Source organism: Tiliqua scincoides, chromosome 13, assembly GCF_035046505.1.
Source record: "Tiliqua scincoides isolate rTilSci1 chromosome 13, rTilSci1.hap2, whole genome shotgun sequence".
Taxonomy (NCBI): domain Eukaryota; kingdom Metazoa; phylum Chordata; class Lepidosauria; order Squamata; family Scincidae; genus Tiliqua; species Tiliqua scincoides.
The window spans coordinates 17,628,197-17,645,682 of NC_089833.1; the positions used below are offsets into that span (position 1 = coordinate 17,628,197).

Here is a 17,486-nt window from a genome sequence, read left to right on the forward strand (position 1 = left end):
CTCATCAGACAACACAAGGAAAGGGGCACTGGTCATAGGAAACTGCCTTATATCAAGTCAGATCATTAGTTTATCTAGATCAGTGTTGTCAACAGGCTTTGACAATGAAGAGCTGGTAGCAGCTCTCCAGGCCTTCAGACTAGTATTTCCCAGCCGTATCTGGAGATGCCAGGGTTTCAATCACGGACCTTCTGCGTGTAGCATTGCATGTTGGCAACCTTCAGTCTCGAAAGACTCTGGTATCGCGCTCTGAAAGGTGGTTCTGGAACAGCGTCTAGTGTGGCTGAAAAGGCCGATTCAGGAGTGACAGTCCCTTCCACACTGGGAGCAAGTGCAGTCTTTCCCTGGTCTGTCTCCCTGGCTATGGGCCTTCCTTCTTTGCCTCTTTGCCTCGGTCTGTTGGCCAAGTGTCTCTTCAAACTGGGAAAGGCCATGCTGCACAGCCTGCCTCCAAGCGGGCTGCTCAGAGGCCAGGGTTTCCCACCTGTTGAGGTCCACTCCTAAGGCCTTCAGATCATAAGAACATGGTTGGTTGGCAACCTTCAGTCTCGAAAGACTATGGTATAAGCCTACAGCACCTGGTATTCCCAGGCGGTCTCCCATCCAAGTACTAACCAGGCCTGACCCTGCTTAGCTTCCAAGATCAGACAAGATCAGGCATCTGCAGGGTAACAGTTGCTGCTATAAGAACATAAGAACAGCCCCACTGGATCAGGCCAAAGGCCCATCTAGTCCAGCTTCCTGTATCTCACAGCGGCCCACCAAATGCCCCAGGGAGCACACCAGATGACAAGAGACCTGCAAGGCTTCCTGGGAATTGTAGTTAAGAACATAAGAACAGCCCCACTTGACCAGGCCACAGGCCCATCTAGTCCAGCTTCCTGTATCTCACAGCGGCCCACCAAATGCCCCAGGGAGCACACCAGATGACAAGAGACCTGCAAGGCTTCCTGGGAATTGTAGTTAAGAACATAAGAACAGCCCCACTTGACCAGGCCACAGGCCCATCTAGTCCAGCTTCCTGTATCTCACAGCGGCCCACCAAATGCCCCAGGGAGCACACCAGATCACAAGAGACCTGCAAGGCCTCCTGGGAATTGTAGTTAAGAACATAAGAACAGCCCCACTGGATCAGGCCATAGGCCCATCTAGTCCAGCTTCCTGTATCTCACAGCGGCCCACCAAATGCCCCAGGGAGCACACCAGATGACAAGAGACCTGCAAGGCTTTCTGGGAATTGTAGTTTAAGAACATAAGAACAGCTCCACTGGATCAGGCATAGGCCCATCTAGTCCAGCTTTCTGTATCTCACAGCAGCCCACCAAATGCCCCAGGGAGCACACCAGATAACAAGGGACCTGCAAGGCCTCCTGGGAATTGTAGTTTACGAACATAAGAACAGCCCCACTGGATCAGGCCACAGGCCCATTTAGTCCAGCTTCCTGTATCTCACAGCAGCCCACCAAATGCCCCAGGGAGCACACCAGGTAACAAGAGACCTCATCCTGGTGCCCTCCCTTGCATCTGGCCTTCTGACATAGCCTTTTCAAATCAAGGAGTGGGAGAAAAAAGGTTGATGAAGGCCCAGTCTGGGCAGGAGAAAGAGAGAGAGAGAGCAACCAGGCCCTGCTGCAGTCACTTCCACTCTCCTCTTCCTGCTTTCCCATGAAGCACATGGAAAGATAGGAAGGCCTGGAATCATTGCACCAGACCCTCTAAGGCAGTACCTCTCAGCTTCCCCCTACACTTTATTTTCTACCTGTATCCTGGGATTTCCACATCCAGAAGTGGAAGGAAGAGGAGGATGGTGAGGAAGAAAATGTGTGGCACCCAGAGCGGATGATGAAAAGGCAGGAGGTGGTACAGGTGTGTTCTGGGGGTGGGTAAGGGATGGAATTTAGTGCTGCCTCAGGTACTGGATCAGCATGAGATGCTTCTGATTACATTCCTAGAATTACTAAAGTAGAATCTTCTTTGTTCAGTACATAACTACTATGCATGTTGAGGAGGTACTATGAATAATAGTTATACAAACCTTACAAGTTTGAAAACAAAATAATGTGTGCAAAGTTAGAACACCAAATGAGAACAATAGAAAAAGCTTTCAATGCTTTTCGCTTGTAAATCGTGAAGATGAGGCTTTTCTCCCTCCTTCTTCCTGTATTTTCTTGTTCACTGATTGTCCATTAGAGAAAGGATTGCGCCTTTACCTATTTATTTAGGCATGATGCTCAGACAGCTTTCTTTTGAGTTCTTTCAAGTATTGCCCAAAAAAAACCCTAACAAATGTTGTGTTTCAAGGTATTCAAGGAGTTTGATCAATAAATCAGGTGCAATCCAGTGCAGTCTCTTTCAAGGGAGAGGTATCTGCTTTCTCTTCTAGCACTGGTTCTCAAACTTTTTAGCACCAGAACCCATTTTTTAGAGTGACAACCTGTTGGGACCCACCAGAAGTGATGTCATTAACCTGAACATGATGTCATATCCAGAAAAGACATCATCAGTTGAGGCTTGAAACCTAAGCTGCAATCAGCCTAACTTCTCATTACACATTTGCACTCCTGCTGTTGCTTGGCATATTCAAACATTTCAGCTTGGAAGTCAAAGCAGATTGCAAACTTGGATCCTTCTTCAACCACACAGCCCTCCTCCCTTTCCAGCATCCCATCTTCCCACCTATTCAGGGCAAAGCCAAGGATTCAAATAGGTAGTGGGGGCTCTAGTTCAGTGGCAGAGCAGGTGTTTTTCATTCAAAAATTCCCAGGTTTGATCCCCGGCAGTATCTGCAGCAGGGCTGGGGAAAGCTCTGTCTGAAAACCCAGCTAGCTGCCAACAGTCAGTGAAGGCAACCTTGAACTATGTAGAGAGAGGAATGGGCTAATGTGACGAAGATGCCTAGGGCAGACCAAGTGGTGAGACCGGAGAGAATCAATGGATACAGATAGTGTAATCTGTTTGAAATAATGTAATTGTGTTTAAATGTTTGTAAATACAGTGTAGTTTCCATGGGGCTCAATACACTTTCCTTGTCAGCTATCAACTTGTCAGTTTTGCGACGGACCGAAGATCAGGTTGTGACCCACAGTTTGGGAACCACTGGTGTAGACTATTTGTTGCATAGGGAGAAGGGTAATTAATCCTTCTTTTGCTCTGTCACCTGAAACTGCTTTTAAAAGGATGTTTTTCTCCCAGTGAGGCTCCAAGACCGAAAGTACCTTCTGCCAGCAGAAAAACAGATTCAAAACAAAAAGTGCAGCACCAGTGATGACTTCCATAGTTTGCATACCCTGCACTATGCAAAGTGCAGATGGAAATGAGAAAGGTGTGAAAAGGGTAAGACGACCCATCAAAGCAGGAATAATTGGACTTCTTAGCCTTTTCACTGGCCCTTGTTTGTGTTAGACTCAGCACTGTGTTTGCTCACGCCTGCCTCTTGCGGTGCCACGTCTTCCAAGTGTCTCACTCTGGAATAACTGAGTTCTGACCAGTAGTGTCACTGGGGGGGGGGGTATGGACCACACCAACTGACACCCTTGGGGGGGGATGACACCACTAGGGGCCAAAATTTTGGAAACCCTTTGAAATATTTGTATTTATGAGTAATACCATCATGTTATATATCCTTGAAAAGGTAATTTCATGCAGAATGCAATGAAACAAACCATGTTAAACTATCTGTATTCTATCAAAAAGTAATAATCAAATAACCTGAAAAGGAAAACACAACTGCCTAATGAAACAAAAAGTGGATTTTCTTAACTCAGGTCTGCTCAGTGAGATTGATTGTTATGAGAGCCAATGAGGTGTTATTATGACACAGCAGGGAACCGGTCAGGTGTGAGTATGAGTCAGCTGTCATTTCCATGTCTCAGAGCTGATGTCAGAACTCTTTATTCATTTAGGCAAGTGACAACAAGTTGGCCACTGTTTTTTTGCTGGTGACTGATTTGAGGCCCTCCCCTCCGACCATTTTGCAGAGTATTCGATTTCTGACATTCTGTCCTGCTGATGAATGGAAATGCAGGACCGGAGCAACCTTTTGACCCCTCTACATACGGTCCTAAGGAGGAACTGGGAAGTGCTTCCAGAGGGTGAGACTGCTATGCACACGGCACCATGTTAGACAGTTTGCACGTGGCACTTAATTGGTTGCAACTTTACTAACTGTACTGTTGCATAAAACAGCATTGTGCTCTCCCCTTGGGGAGAGAGTTCCTTTAAGAGCAAAGGTCTCCAAATTACATCCCATGGGCCAGATCCAATGCATCAAGAAAATCCTCTCAGGCTCAGTGAGACTGTGGTGAAGCCTTACCATTCCTGTCTTTGCGCCCAGTCTTTGCAGAAACCCACGCCAGGCAGCCGCTTCCCCTGGGAAATCCGGGTGTAGAACCTTCTGGGGTGCTTGGCAGCAGAAGTGGCTGACTGGCACACATTTTTTACAAAGGTTGGGCCCAAAAACGGGGTGGCAGGGGGCAATGGGAAGGCTTTGTCACTGCTGCACACAAGAAGATTTTCTCAGGGCGGCACAGTCCGCAAATTGGAGGCTGCGGCTTTAGAGGAGGGCATTTTGCCATCAAAGTGTTCACTCTTGCAAGAATAAGTTCTGCTCTTTTGCATACTTGCTCTGGTGAGGATGTTCAGACCAAGTCCTCCACCAAGCCACTCGCCTGCAAACATGCATGTGAAATTCATGTCACCTGCTGCCCTCTTCTTCTCCACAGTTTGGCTTTGGCTTCATTCCCCTCTTCCTTTCCGTATTCAGGGAGCAGGAAGAGGCAGCACACAGAAAGCAGCGGATATGCTGCCTGATAAGGGGGAGGCAGTATTTGGCAGGCTACCTCAAGTATTGTGAAGCCTTAGACCACTCTTCCATCCCCCTTTTTTCTGCAGATAGATAGATATCGTATGTGCAACTGGCAAACTGGACTTGGCACACAAGAAAAGCTTTTCCTACAATGAACTTGCTATATTTGCCACCTGCCCCATTGTTTCACCACAGTCTATTAAAACGGCTTTCCCTTTGGAATTAAAAAGTGCAGCTTTCATATGGGTAGGCATGTCAGGGAGGGGTTAGCATAGTTCCGGCCCTCCCCCCATGCACTAAAAATCATCCCGCCTGCTTCATTGCTATTGGCGTCGGAGCTGGTTCTTATACAGAGGTCTGCTGCCATCGCGTCTAGCTGATCCTGAGAGGTGGTGATTTGATGCTGTTCATTACCAAATTGGGAAATAACATCTTAATGGTTTTTCCATCTTTGGGCAGAAGATGGAAAAAGACCACTTTGTTGAGATGCTGGTTTCCAATTAAGAACATGCTGTTTCATGCTTGAAAAGACCTTTGGACCAAAAAGGTGACAGGGCGCTAGAAAACCTTGAAATATAAAACACGATGGCTTGTTGTGCCTCATCTGATCCTTACAGGGGTCTGAATGGATTTGTGAGTATTGTGAATGTGTTGCTGATAGTTCTAGTCTGTATCTGGAAGGCAAGGGAAGTGTTGTTGACGTGTGATTGAAACCTGAGCAATGGCATAGCTAGAGGGGGTGCAAAGCACTAAGTTTTGCAGGGAGCCCCACCATGGTGTGCAAGCAGCTTCTCCCCTTCACAGCCATTCTGGGCTGCTAGAGCAAAACAGAGGCAGACACCTCCATTTTGGTTTGGGGGCCCAGAACGGCTCCGAAAGGGAGGGAAGGGGCTGCTTGCATGACACGGTGAGACTCCCCGCACAGCTTACTGCTTTGCACCCCCTCTGACCATGCAGTTGAAGCTCACTGTCCCTGCCTACACACCCCAGGAAAAGGAGATGAAAGGCAAGTGAGAGATTAGCTGTTGACATGTGTATCTGAGTTCACTGATGATTTTCACACTTTCCCTGATTTAACCAAGAATCCTGATCACAGACGCTCCAGCAACACCAAATGCTATCTAAGTGCAATCATTTATGAAAACAGAAGCAAAAAAAAACTTTGCTAAAGCATTATAGCAACGTGGGATGCAAATTAGAAGTGTGCATTTATTTATTTGTATACTGTCTTCCTCACCAAATGTGCTCAAGGTCACTGGGTATAAAGCAATCACTGATATAACAATTGGTTAAAATCGTTAAGAGAAACATCATTAGGATCTCAGTGAGTAGAAAATAAGCTGCTGCAGCTCAGCGCTGAAAGACAGGCACTCTGCAATATACTCTAAAGTGCTTTATGATATATCAGTAGCATAGCAGGTGGGGCTGGTCCACCACAGGTGCCAAGGGGGGGGAGACAGGTGCGCTGTCTGAGCCTCCAGCAAGAGGAGCTCCATGCTGTGTTTAGTGGTGAAAGGTCCCACCCACCTGCCCTTGTGTCCAAACAGCTGCAAATCACAGCCCCCAGAAGTAATTCAGTTGATGTAACTGCATTGCCACCAAACCACTTTTGGGCGCTACACTTTGTGCCTGTATGCCAGGCGCCAGTGGGCCTGTGTTGTCGCCGTTCGGCACGGCGTGTAAGGGGGTGTTGCATGATGGGGGAAGTGCCACATGGCAGGGGGTGATATGTGTTCCAGGGGGGGCAAACATGCTTGCGACACCACTGCCCTATAAATAAATTCAAAAATAGATGCAGAGCATTCAGCAATAAAGCCTGCTGCATGTTTTTTAAAACATGTATGCATGTTCTTTTTAAAAAATGTAATCAGGCATTGACCTGGAATATCTCTGCATAGATCGGACCCACACAGGTGCTGTGGGGCTACAGCTCAGACCAATGGTTGAAGTCCAAAAGTCATTAGCAAGTTAGTGGTTAAATCAGTGTTGCATCTCAAAATACAAGACTTTGCAAGTTTGGGCTGATGGGCTTTAGTTGTTTTCAGGCTGGAATGTATTGGAGGTAACACATGCATATGTTTTATTTAGCGCCTGGGGTTTTGAAGTGCAAAAGGCAGAACAAAAAAGGAGAAGGGGAACAATCCCAAGCGCCAGTTCAGCATGAGTTAGAAACTTTGGGCATTGCATGCTCTTTGCAGCTGTTAATGAGGCTCCTAACGCAGCCAGATCCCTTCAAGGGATTCAACTTGCTTGCAGCAATATGGCCTTGTCTCTGTTGAATGCTGTTCTGAGGCAGCAGAGAGCAGAACAAAGAGAAATTTTGATCCCTTGTATTCATTGTAAGCAAAAGGTATTTTGACACAATCAGGAATCTCTGGGAAGAGGGTCTCGGTGGTTTAATGAGCAGTTAATATATTGACACCAGGCTGCGTCTTCTAAGGTTTGATGATCATTCCAAGGGCTTCAGGTGGGTCTGTTTCTTGATGGCATGCCCTAACACAGAGACTGGGAAAGGCAGCCAAAGCCTACCTTATCTGCCTGACTTTCAGAACTAGACAGAAGACAATACAAGTGATGGCAGGGGGACCAGATGTCCTCTTTTTCCAGGTCATGTCCTCTCTTTTTAGCCTTGGGTCCTGGAAAAGAACTTAAATGCCCTCCTTTTCCCTGTGAGCAGGCCACTTCAAGCAGCTCATATCCTTCATGTAATTAATAAATTATGTAATATAGTTTTAAATTTAATGGAGAACTCGTGCAAGGAAAGCGCCCTACAGGTAGACCACAGCTGCGATACAAGGACATCTGCAAGAGGGATCTGAAGGCCTTAGGAGTGGACCTCAACAGGTGGGAAGCCCTGGCCTCTGAGCGGCCCGCTTGGAGGCAGGCTGTGCAGCATGGCCTCTCCCAGTTTGAAGAGACACTTGGCCAACAGTCTGAGGCCAAGAGGCAAAGAAGGAAGGCCCATAGCCAGGGAGACAGACCAGGGACAGGCTGCACTTGCTCCCAGTGTGGAAGGGATTGTCACTCCTGAATCGACCTTTTCAGCCACGCTAGACGCTGTGCCAGAACCACCTTTCAGAGCACGATACCAGAGTCTTTCGAGACTGAAGGTTGCCAACAACAAAGTATTTAAATTAACCCAATGAAATCAATAGGCGAGTGTTTTTTTAGCTTTTATTTTGTCATGTCCTACATTTTTGGGATGTCCTACATTTTGGGGTGCCTTGTCTCCTTTTGCGGTTATGATATCTGGTCATCCTGAATGGTGGGATCCATCCCTTTTGGTTAGGGCTGTTCCATTCAGGCAGGACTGGGAAAGACCCTTGTTTGAACCCCTGAAGAGCTGGTCTCCATGCCATGCAGAAAATGGACAAATGATCTGACCCAGTAGATGGGCACTTTCGTGTATTTGGGGGTTATCAAGCACTTGAGACTATCACATGCCTGCAAAATTGAGGGTCAGAAAATCTTGTTTTTTTCAAAATTTATGGTGGTTTTATATGAATTTGGGTCACTTCTTCCAAAAATGGCATCGGTTTTGTCCTATCACATCTATATTCGCAGATACAGCACAGCCTCATTAGTGGATACTTCAAGCAGCTTCCTCAGAGAGAAGCTGCTTGAACCATTCACTGAGGCTATGCTCCAAAACTAGATGTAATGGGGTAAAACTGATGCCATGTTTGCAATCAGCCTTCCCCCCCCCCCCAAATATACCCAGGAATAGATCTTAGTTTTAAGACAGCAAAATGTGTGTTGGCCTATGTAACCTGCCCAGAACTTTTTGGTGTTAAATAATAATGCAGCAAGTAGCCACTGTTACCCTGCACATGCCCAGTCTTGTCTGATCTCGGAAGCTAAGCAGGGTCAGGCCTGGTTAGTACTTGGATGGGAGACCGCCTGGGAATACCGGGTGCTGTAGGCTTATGCCATGATCTCAGAAGCTAAGCAGGGTCAGGCCTGGTTAGTACTTGGATGGGAGACCGCCTGGGAATACCGGGTGCTGTAGGCTTATGCCATGATCTCAGAAGCTAAGCAGTGTCAGGCCTGGTTAGTGCTTGGATGGGAGACCACCTGGGAATACCGGGTGCTGTAGGCTTATGCCATGATCTCAGAAGCTAAGCAGAGTCAGGCCTGGTTAGTGCTTGGATGGGAGACCACCTGGGAATACCGGGTGCTGTAGGCTTATGCCATGATCTCAGAAGCTAAGCAGTGTCAGGCCTGGTTAGTGCTTGGATGGGAGACCACCTGGGAATACCGGGTGCTGTAGGCTTATGCCATGATCTCAGAAGCTAAGCAGTGTCAGGCCTGGTTAGTACTTGGATGGGAGACCGCCTGGGAATACCGGGTGCTGTAGGCTTATGCCATGATCTCAGAAGCTAAGCAGAGTCAGGCCTGGTTAGTACTTGGATGGGAGACCGCCTGGGAATACCGGGTGCTGTAGGCTTATACCATGATCTCAGAAGCTAAGCAGAGTCAGGCCTGGTTAGTACTTGGATGGGAGACCGCCTGGGAATACCGGGTGCTGTAGGCTTATGCCATGATCTCAGAAGCTAAGCAGAGTCAGGCCTGGTTAGTACTTGGATGGGAGACCGCCTGGGAATACCGGGTGCTGTAGGCTTATGCCATGATCTCAGAAGCTAAGCAGTGTCAGGCCTGGTTAGTGCTTGGATGGGAGACCGCCTGGGAATAACGGGTACTGTAGGCTTATGCCATGATCTCGGAAGCTAAGCAGGGTCAGGCCTGGTTAGTACTTGGATGGGAGACCACCTGGGAATACCGGGTGCTGTAGGCTTATGCCATGATCTCAGAAGCTAAGCAGGGTCAGGCCTGGTTAGTACTTGGATGGGAGACCGCCTGGGAACACCGGGTGCTGTAGGCTTATACCACAGTCTTTCGAGACTGAAGGTTGCCAACCAATAACCAGCCCTCAGATCCATGAACCCTATACTTTACTTGCAAATGCAATTTGTCTCTATGCATTGCAAATAATCAGCTGATGTCTTGCACATGTGCAGATCAAACACACAAGGAAAGCCCTTTTGGAGCAGGTCAATGGTATTTCTAGTCAATACCCAGTTCTCACTGTGGTTGACCAGTGAGAACTAATGCGCTCACATCACAGAAAGTGAGAGACGGCCTGAGATGCTGTCTCTAGGTCAGGTAGGAACTAGGCAGCAGAGAAAGAAGTGCAAGGTTGCTGGAGTTTGAGCGAAGGGACTCCTGATAGAGTAGCAGTCAGAATTTCCAGGACTGAAGGCTAATTTTACACACACCGAGAGAGGTTATATTTAGCCTTCCCTATGGAACACGATGGCCAACTGGAGGACTAGGCTGGAAAAGTATCAACAGCTGAGGAAATTGAGCATCTACAAATGATGCTGGTTTGATAAGCATGGGATGGGTTAGAGGGCCTTGGAAGATGGTTACACTGTCTCACCACATTCAGGCAGCAATGACAACTGCAGGCATATTCTCTGCCCCTCGCTACTGACTTAGTGTGAAGGGGTGTAGAGTTCTCTCCTCTCCGTTCTCTTGTCAAAACTTGCAGCTTTTCCATTCAGTTTCCGTAGCAATGCTACAATATGTGGTAATGGTGCAAAGTGGTGGCTAGTGCAAGAAACCTGAACAGAGAAGGTTTGGGTTTCAAATCTTTGTTTACTTGGTATCCAAGTCATCCCCCTTTTAAAATCCCTACACTGGCTTCCTGCCCACTCCCAGGGAAGGCACCTGGGCCTTCTCTTCAAGCTTTCCATGGCCTCATTCCTCATCTTGCTTCTCCTATTCTCTTACACCCCTGTCTGTGACCTTTGCTCCTCCAGCTCCATCAACTCTCAGTTGTCCTAAGATCTCTTGCTTCCAAATGGCTCGGCCTTTGCAAACCCTTATGCCTAGAGCTCTTTTCCAGTTCACCTGTGTGATGCATCCTCTGTTACTGCCTTCAAATTTCCCTTCAAAACTATGTTTTCCATGAAGACTTTGGCACAACCTCCTGGTCCACAGACCACTGGGACTGGGCTCAAATATGTGTACATGAATTAAGGCACAGTTCCAATAATGATGTGGGCAGCACAAGTTATGAGTTATGTCAGAATGCCAGATGCAAGTGAGGGCACTAGGATGCAGGTCTGGTGTGCTCCCTGGGGCATTTGGTGGGCCGCTGTGAGATACAGGAAGCTGGACTAGATGGGCCTATGGCCTGATCCAGTGGGGCTATTCTTATGTTCTTAAGCCTGTAGGGTTGGGAAAGATGCTTGTCCAAAACCTTGGAGCGCTACCTTGCAGGCAACACAGAGCTAGATGGGCTGATGATATGATTCAGCAGAATGGCCTCCTACCACCTCTTTAGATTCCCTCTCCAGGCACAGAAGAATTTTAAAAGTCCGGCTTCTGAGAAGTTCATTAGCATCTCTGACATTACACTGAGTAACTCCACAGCAATAAAGTCTTTTTAAGAAGATGTTATAAATACTTAGCCTAGCACTCAGTCCTTTCCAGAATAAAACCTTTATTTAAAGCCAGGAATCTAGTGCTTGCTAAAGCCATCTTTTATTACAATTACTGTCAAGTTCCTTCATAGCTGAAAGGAATTTAACTTACAATACTGTAATTGCTCTCCTTTTATGGGATGCCAGGTTCTTTGTATGGGCAATAAGCACAAGGTAGCTTGCATTTGTTCTCAAAGGGCGTAGCATTTGGATTTAAAACAAATATTTATCATTTTTATGGATCATCTTGTCGGTGCTGTGAAAATATATTGAATGACATTTCAGCACGTTTCATTTTTAAAATGTGTCAGTTCAGCAAGGAGTTGTGAATACCAAACTAATGAAATACTTGCGGTTCTGCTGTCAGAAAGCTGCAAGCACCTCTAATATGGAAAATCAAGAAACCCACACTTGGTGGTAGCAGGATATATCTTCAGTAGAGTTACCGACAATCACTGTGCAGAGAAAATATTAGACCAATATTTGTTAACCAACCAATAATTGTTAGACCAATATTCTAACACAGCATTTCTCAGCCTTGGGTGAGGTGGGTCTTAAGCCAATTTCCGGTGGGTGATGTAATGCTTTGCTTAGCCACCATGGAAAATACAGAGCCGAAAATATAGGGTACAGAGGTGCTGGGCTGGTGCAATTATGCAGGGGATGGACAGAGTGGACAGGGAGATGCTCTTTACACTCTCACATAACACCAGAACCAGGGGACAGCCACTAAAATTGAGTGTTGGGAGAGTTAGAACAGACAAGAGAAAATATTTCTTTACACAGCGTGTGGTTGGTCTGTGGAACTCCTTGCCACAGGATGTGGTGACGGCGTCTGGCCTAGACGCCTTTAAAAGGGGATTGGACAAGTTTCTGGAGGAAAAATCCATTGCGGGTTACAAGCCATGATATGTGTGCGCAACCTCCTGATTTTAGAAATGGGCTATGTCAGAATGCCAATGCAGGGGAGGGCAGCAGGATGAGGTCTCTTGTTATCTGGTGTGCTCCCTGGGGCATTTGGTGGGCCGCTGTGAGGTACAGGAAGCTGGACTAGATGGGCCTCTGGCCTGACCCAGTGGGGCTGTTCTTATGTTCTTATGGGCTGGGCAGGCTCCCATTGGGAGAGATGCCTGGTGCTTTGCCTTGAATACACGGGAAGATGGGATGCTGGAAAGGGGGAAGAGCTGTGTGGTTGGAGCAATTGCGATCCTTACCCCTGTGCTGTCAGGCTGCCTGTTCCATTCTTTCTCAGCCCAAACCACGGCAGAGTAATTGCATTCCTTAAAGACGCCATAAGGCAATATTTTTTTCTTTAAAGGCAAATGATCTTACTTTTTCTCACCACTCAGTGGATGTGGAATGATACAATCTCAGATAGTATTTCTGTTTATAGATTTATTCACCGGTTACAGAGTTAGGTTTCTCACCCACACATCCACTGGCACATATGCTATGCTTGAAATATTCTGCAGCCCTGGTTAGAGTTTGACACAGATAATAGATTTCTGTTCTTTTTAACTGCAGTGAAAAGGCAAACCCTTTGAGGCTGGAGTTGAGAGAGATGGCACTCCAGATTTTAGCAGCCTGTTTTCCAAACTGAGCCGTATGTCACTAGAGGAAAAAAAGGGGGAGAAAAATAGTTTGGTGTTGAAACAGAACCTTATTATCTGCAAGCACCATAATGGATGCTACTACACTGATATAATACTACATTATTTTACATAAATAGGAGACTTTATTCTGCCTGCTCGTGTAGGGCCAGCCCATCCTGGAAGCTGACTGAAGAGACCACCTCAAGATTCATGCAGGTTGGCATGAATGCCCCATTATGTGGTGCCTGCCCACATCCACATAAGAAGACCCCCGCTGGATCAGGCCAAAGGCCCATCAAGTCCAGCTTTTGTATTTTTGTATGTATGTATTTTGTATGTCTCAATCATGCCCCCCATACACCTCTTTTCTAGACTGAAGAGCCCCAAACGCTGTAGCCTTTCCTCATAAGGCAGGTGCCCCAGCCCAGCAATCATTTTGGTTGCTCTCTTCTGCACTTTTTCCATTTCCACTATATCCTTTTTGAGCTGTGGCAACCAGAACTGAACGCAATACTCCAGGTGTGACCTTACTATTGATTTGTACATTATAATATTAGCATTATGTTAGCCGTCTTATTCTCGATACCTTTCCTAATGATCCCAACCAGGGAATTAGCCCTCTTCACTGCCGCCGCACATGGGGTCGGCATTTTCATCGAGCTGTCCTTGAGCACTCAAGATCTCTTCTGATCCATCACAGACTGCTCAGAAACCCATTAGCCTATATGTGAACTTTTGATTTTTTTGCCCAAATGGTCCCATCACTGTATTGAACACCCAGCCTCATGAAGGGTTCTGGAGAACTCAAAGTCTTGCTTAAGATTTTGCATCTCTTGAACTGGTAATCTAAAAAGCATGTTCAAAAAATAGTGGATCATTTGTCAGCCGTACTTGCTTATGGAGACATACCTTTGTCTGAAACATAGATCTGGTGTGGGCTTGATGTTTACTTCAGAATCTCTCTCTCTCTCTCTCTCTCTCTCTCACACACACACACACACACACACACACACTGGTAGAACAGAAAGATTTTTCACTATGAAATGATAATTAATGTATGAATTACTGGAGATCAATTAGCTGCCAGGCCCAGTCTAGACACACACTTCACAATGTTTTGTAATCTATTGAGAGTGATGCCAACTTCAAAATGGTTCCTCCATTCCTTCAGCACTAAATGAAACCACAGTGTTCCAACTGGGATGCCAAGCCTCAAGGTGACCTGAGACTTAAAGCACTGTGTTCAGTGTTCACACACATTGCTCTCTGCAAAATCAAGGAGAAACTGGACATGGTCTCCCAGTTGCCTTTTTATTCAGCCAAAACACATTCCCCCAGTTTATTTTAGAACATTTCTACCTTGCCTTTGCTCCCATAACCAGGGCATCCAGGATGCCTAGGGCAGCTCACAAAAAAACATGGGCAGTCCAACCCTATAGGGCCTCAGTGCCAGTGCTGCAGTCCCAGCACTGGCACTGGGTGTTACAAACATGCCATAAGGCACGCTTGCACCACCCAAGAAGTAAACAGTGCTGGCAGGGAGGCCTGCGCCAACCCTGCCGTGGGAGCCCTGGCCGCTGGCAGAGAGAGATAAGGGCCGAGCAGCACAGGGGCAGGGGCAGGGTGGTTAGGATGGCATGGGAGAAGCATTCCTAGGCAGGGAGAGAGAATGGGACAGGGAATGCAGAATGGGGGAGGGACGGGCTTGAGAGGGGGTGAGGTTGGCGGAGGCCTCCTCCACTATATCCTGTCCATCCAGGTCCAGCAATTTAGCTGGCAAAGATTTCCTACTGAGCAGGCTGGGACTTTACTCAGGGTAAGGTGGCAAGTGTTCCCTTACTCCAAGGAGACCTCCAGCCTGCTCAGTTGCAGCACAGAATGCAGCAGTGAGTGTTTCGTGCCAGTGCCCCTGTGCTGGATAGGACTGGGCTGTAAAACACAATGCATACATTTAAAATGTAAGCACAGTAAATATGGATGGACGTGCCTTTCAGAGGACCCACCTGGACAAACCAACTCCCAGTAGCACTTGTATCACTCAAGTCGACATCATGGTGGGCAGGGGGTCCCGTGGTGGGCTTTACCTGAAAAACCTGGCACTGGCACTGGGCTCAGTAAGCATTGCGCACTGATGTCAAGATACATCCTGGGCTTCTGAGAGAAAGAAGGAATAATAGCTTTCCCCCCATTTTTAGCCAATATAAAATTTAGCTGTTACTCTGCTCTGTCCCTGCCTGTAATCAAAACTGACACAGACTCCTTGCAAGGTAGAAAGTTAAAAAAAAATATGTTAGCCTTTATATTCGCAAAGGGGGAGAATAATATGAGGTATTGCACTAGTCCAAAGCAACTGAATTAGGAAGTACCACCTCTTATTGGTGTTTATATAACTTCACCAACACGGACACGTTAAGTCTCATCTTCAGATGGCAGAATATTATTTTTGTCGCGCTTCAAAATCCCTCTGTTGGGCGGCTAAATGTGGATGAAACTAAACAGGAGAACAAAACCGAATGCTAAAAAAACCAAGATGTAATGGAAAAGTGCAAGATCCCTCAAGGAGATACAGGATGGTGTCAAGAGTAGCCTCTTGCTCTGGCAGGCAAGCGTGGGGTTCACACCAGGGCCTGAGACTGTGGTTAGCAGCCTGAAATTTTGCTTTGAAATCACAATGCTTGAAGGTGTCTGTGGAGGTTTTGGAGCTAACCCTGGGTGTGATTTTCATCCCCTGCTGAAAACTGGCAGCGCAAAAATGACTTGGCATGGACCGGGAGTGAGAACAAATCCTTAATGTGCCATTATCCAATTCACTCTCCGTTGCAGACGCTGTTCTGCAGGCAACATTTCCTGGCCACCCAAGCCAGGAAATGAGCACAACTGTGTTTGAGTGGGATTTCATTTTGTTTAAAAGCACAGTTGGCTTTGAGATAAAGTGCAAAACAAAACAAACCAAAAAGTCATCTGAACAATTGAATTAGTGACCTTAAAGGGATCAGGCCATGCCCAGAGACCAGTTGCTCTAATTTTGTGAAGTGTATTTTTTGTTAAATAAAAAAGGGAAGGAAGGGAGCTATCAAGAAGCATCAAACGGCAAAGAATCATTCTGTCTAGTCATTGTGTTATACTCAGCAACGGACAAATAAAAATGGTCCGGTTTAGCAGAAGCTGATCTCTGTTCTGTTGCACGCTGATTGCATATGGGGTACTAATGACAACACCTATTAATTATCTGAGATCTAGTGTGCTGGTATGTTTGGTTGAATTGTATTTTTTATATTTTTATTATAGAAGACAAATAATACCCATAATTCTCACTGCAATTCTAGCTGAGTCAAACTTCCAGAAATCTCTGGGAATGTCTAGAATCCAAGCGGTAGGTTTGCAAGTTTTGTTTGGGTGAATGTTTAATTTGTGGAACATAATCAGGGGCTTCATCAGCAATTGAAGCAGTTGTATGGGCTACCAGTAGCAACTCAGCTGCCCTGTGCAGGTTTTGCAGCTGTGCAATGCATCTGAAAAGACAAAGGCCTGGCTCAGCATCAAACAGCCCAGGCAGATCTACTCTGAACATGTATTATTTAGTGCATCCAGGATGCTTCATTCATATGTAGCAAAGCGTTTGTCAGCCTGGAGGAAGATGAATGGAGTGAGCTACAAATGTGCATGTTTCCTCAATGAACTTCTAGTTCGACCTACCAACTGCGTAGTGATCGTGACTGAATAGATTTCATGTCTCCCCATCCCCAATGACAGGCATTGGTTTTATTCCCAGCACCAAATGAGAGTTTTATCAAGTGGTCCAAAAGAGATTTAAGAACAAAGTCTGCACAGATTGCTGGAACTTCAGCTGCCTGTCTGTGTTAGCCTGTCTATGTTCACTGCTTTAATGGAGAGAACAGTGCTCTAAAGCTGTTGTCGTACATACACTTCCCTGGGAGTAAACGCAATTGAATGCAATGGGACTTGCTTCTGAGCAGAAACGCATAGGACTATGCTATACAGTGGTGCCTCGCATAACGAATGCCCCGCGCAGCGAAAAACTCGCATAACGAAAGAGTTTTTCGATTGAGTTTGGTAACTCGCATAACGAAAATTTCTGGCCTTGCTTCACATAACGAAAACTTTTTTAGGTCCGTGCTTCGCATAACGAAAAGTTTTTAGGTCCGTGCTTCGCATAACGAATTTTTTAAAAATTAAAAATTTTGTGTATGCTTCAAATTTTAGAAATCCTCTGTACAGTATGTATGCCTTTAAAGAGCATGTAATAAACACTTTGAAAACCAAATTTGACTTCGTTTTGACCTTTTTTGCCCATAGGAACGCATTAATTAGATTTCAATGCATTCCTATGGGAAAACGTGATTCGCGCAATGAAAATTTCGCATAACAAAAGGATTCGCAGAACGGATTAATTTCGTTATGCGAGGCACCACTGTAAAACTGTGGTTCCCAAACTTTTTTGCACCAGGACCCACCTTTTTTAAACGACACTTTATCGGGACCCACCTAGGTTTATGAGACTTTTTAAAAAGGAGATCTAAAAATAAATAAATAAATAAATAAATAAATAAATAAATAAATAAATAAATAAATATTTAGACT

The 17,486-nt window shown here is 46.1% G+C and overlaps 2 pseudogenes; one reads left to right on the plus strand and one right to left on the minus strand.

Annotated features, from left to right (window-relative positions):
• Positions 1–566: 566 nt before the first annotated feature.
• Positions 567–689, minus strand: LOC136634105 (5S ribosomal RNA; annotated as a pseudogene).
• A 7,920-nt stretch (positions 690–8,609) lies between these two features.
• Positions 8,610–8,729, plus strand: LOC136633975 (5S ribosomal RNA; annotated as a pseudogene).
• The last annotated feature ends 8,757 nt before the right edge of the window (positions 8,730–17,486 follow it).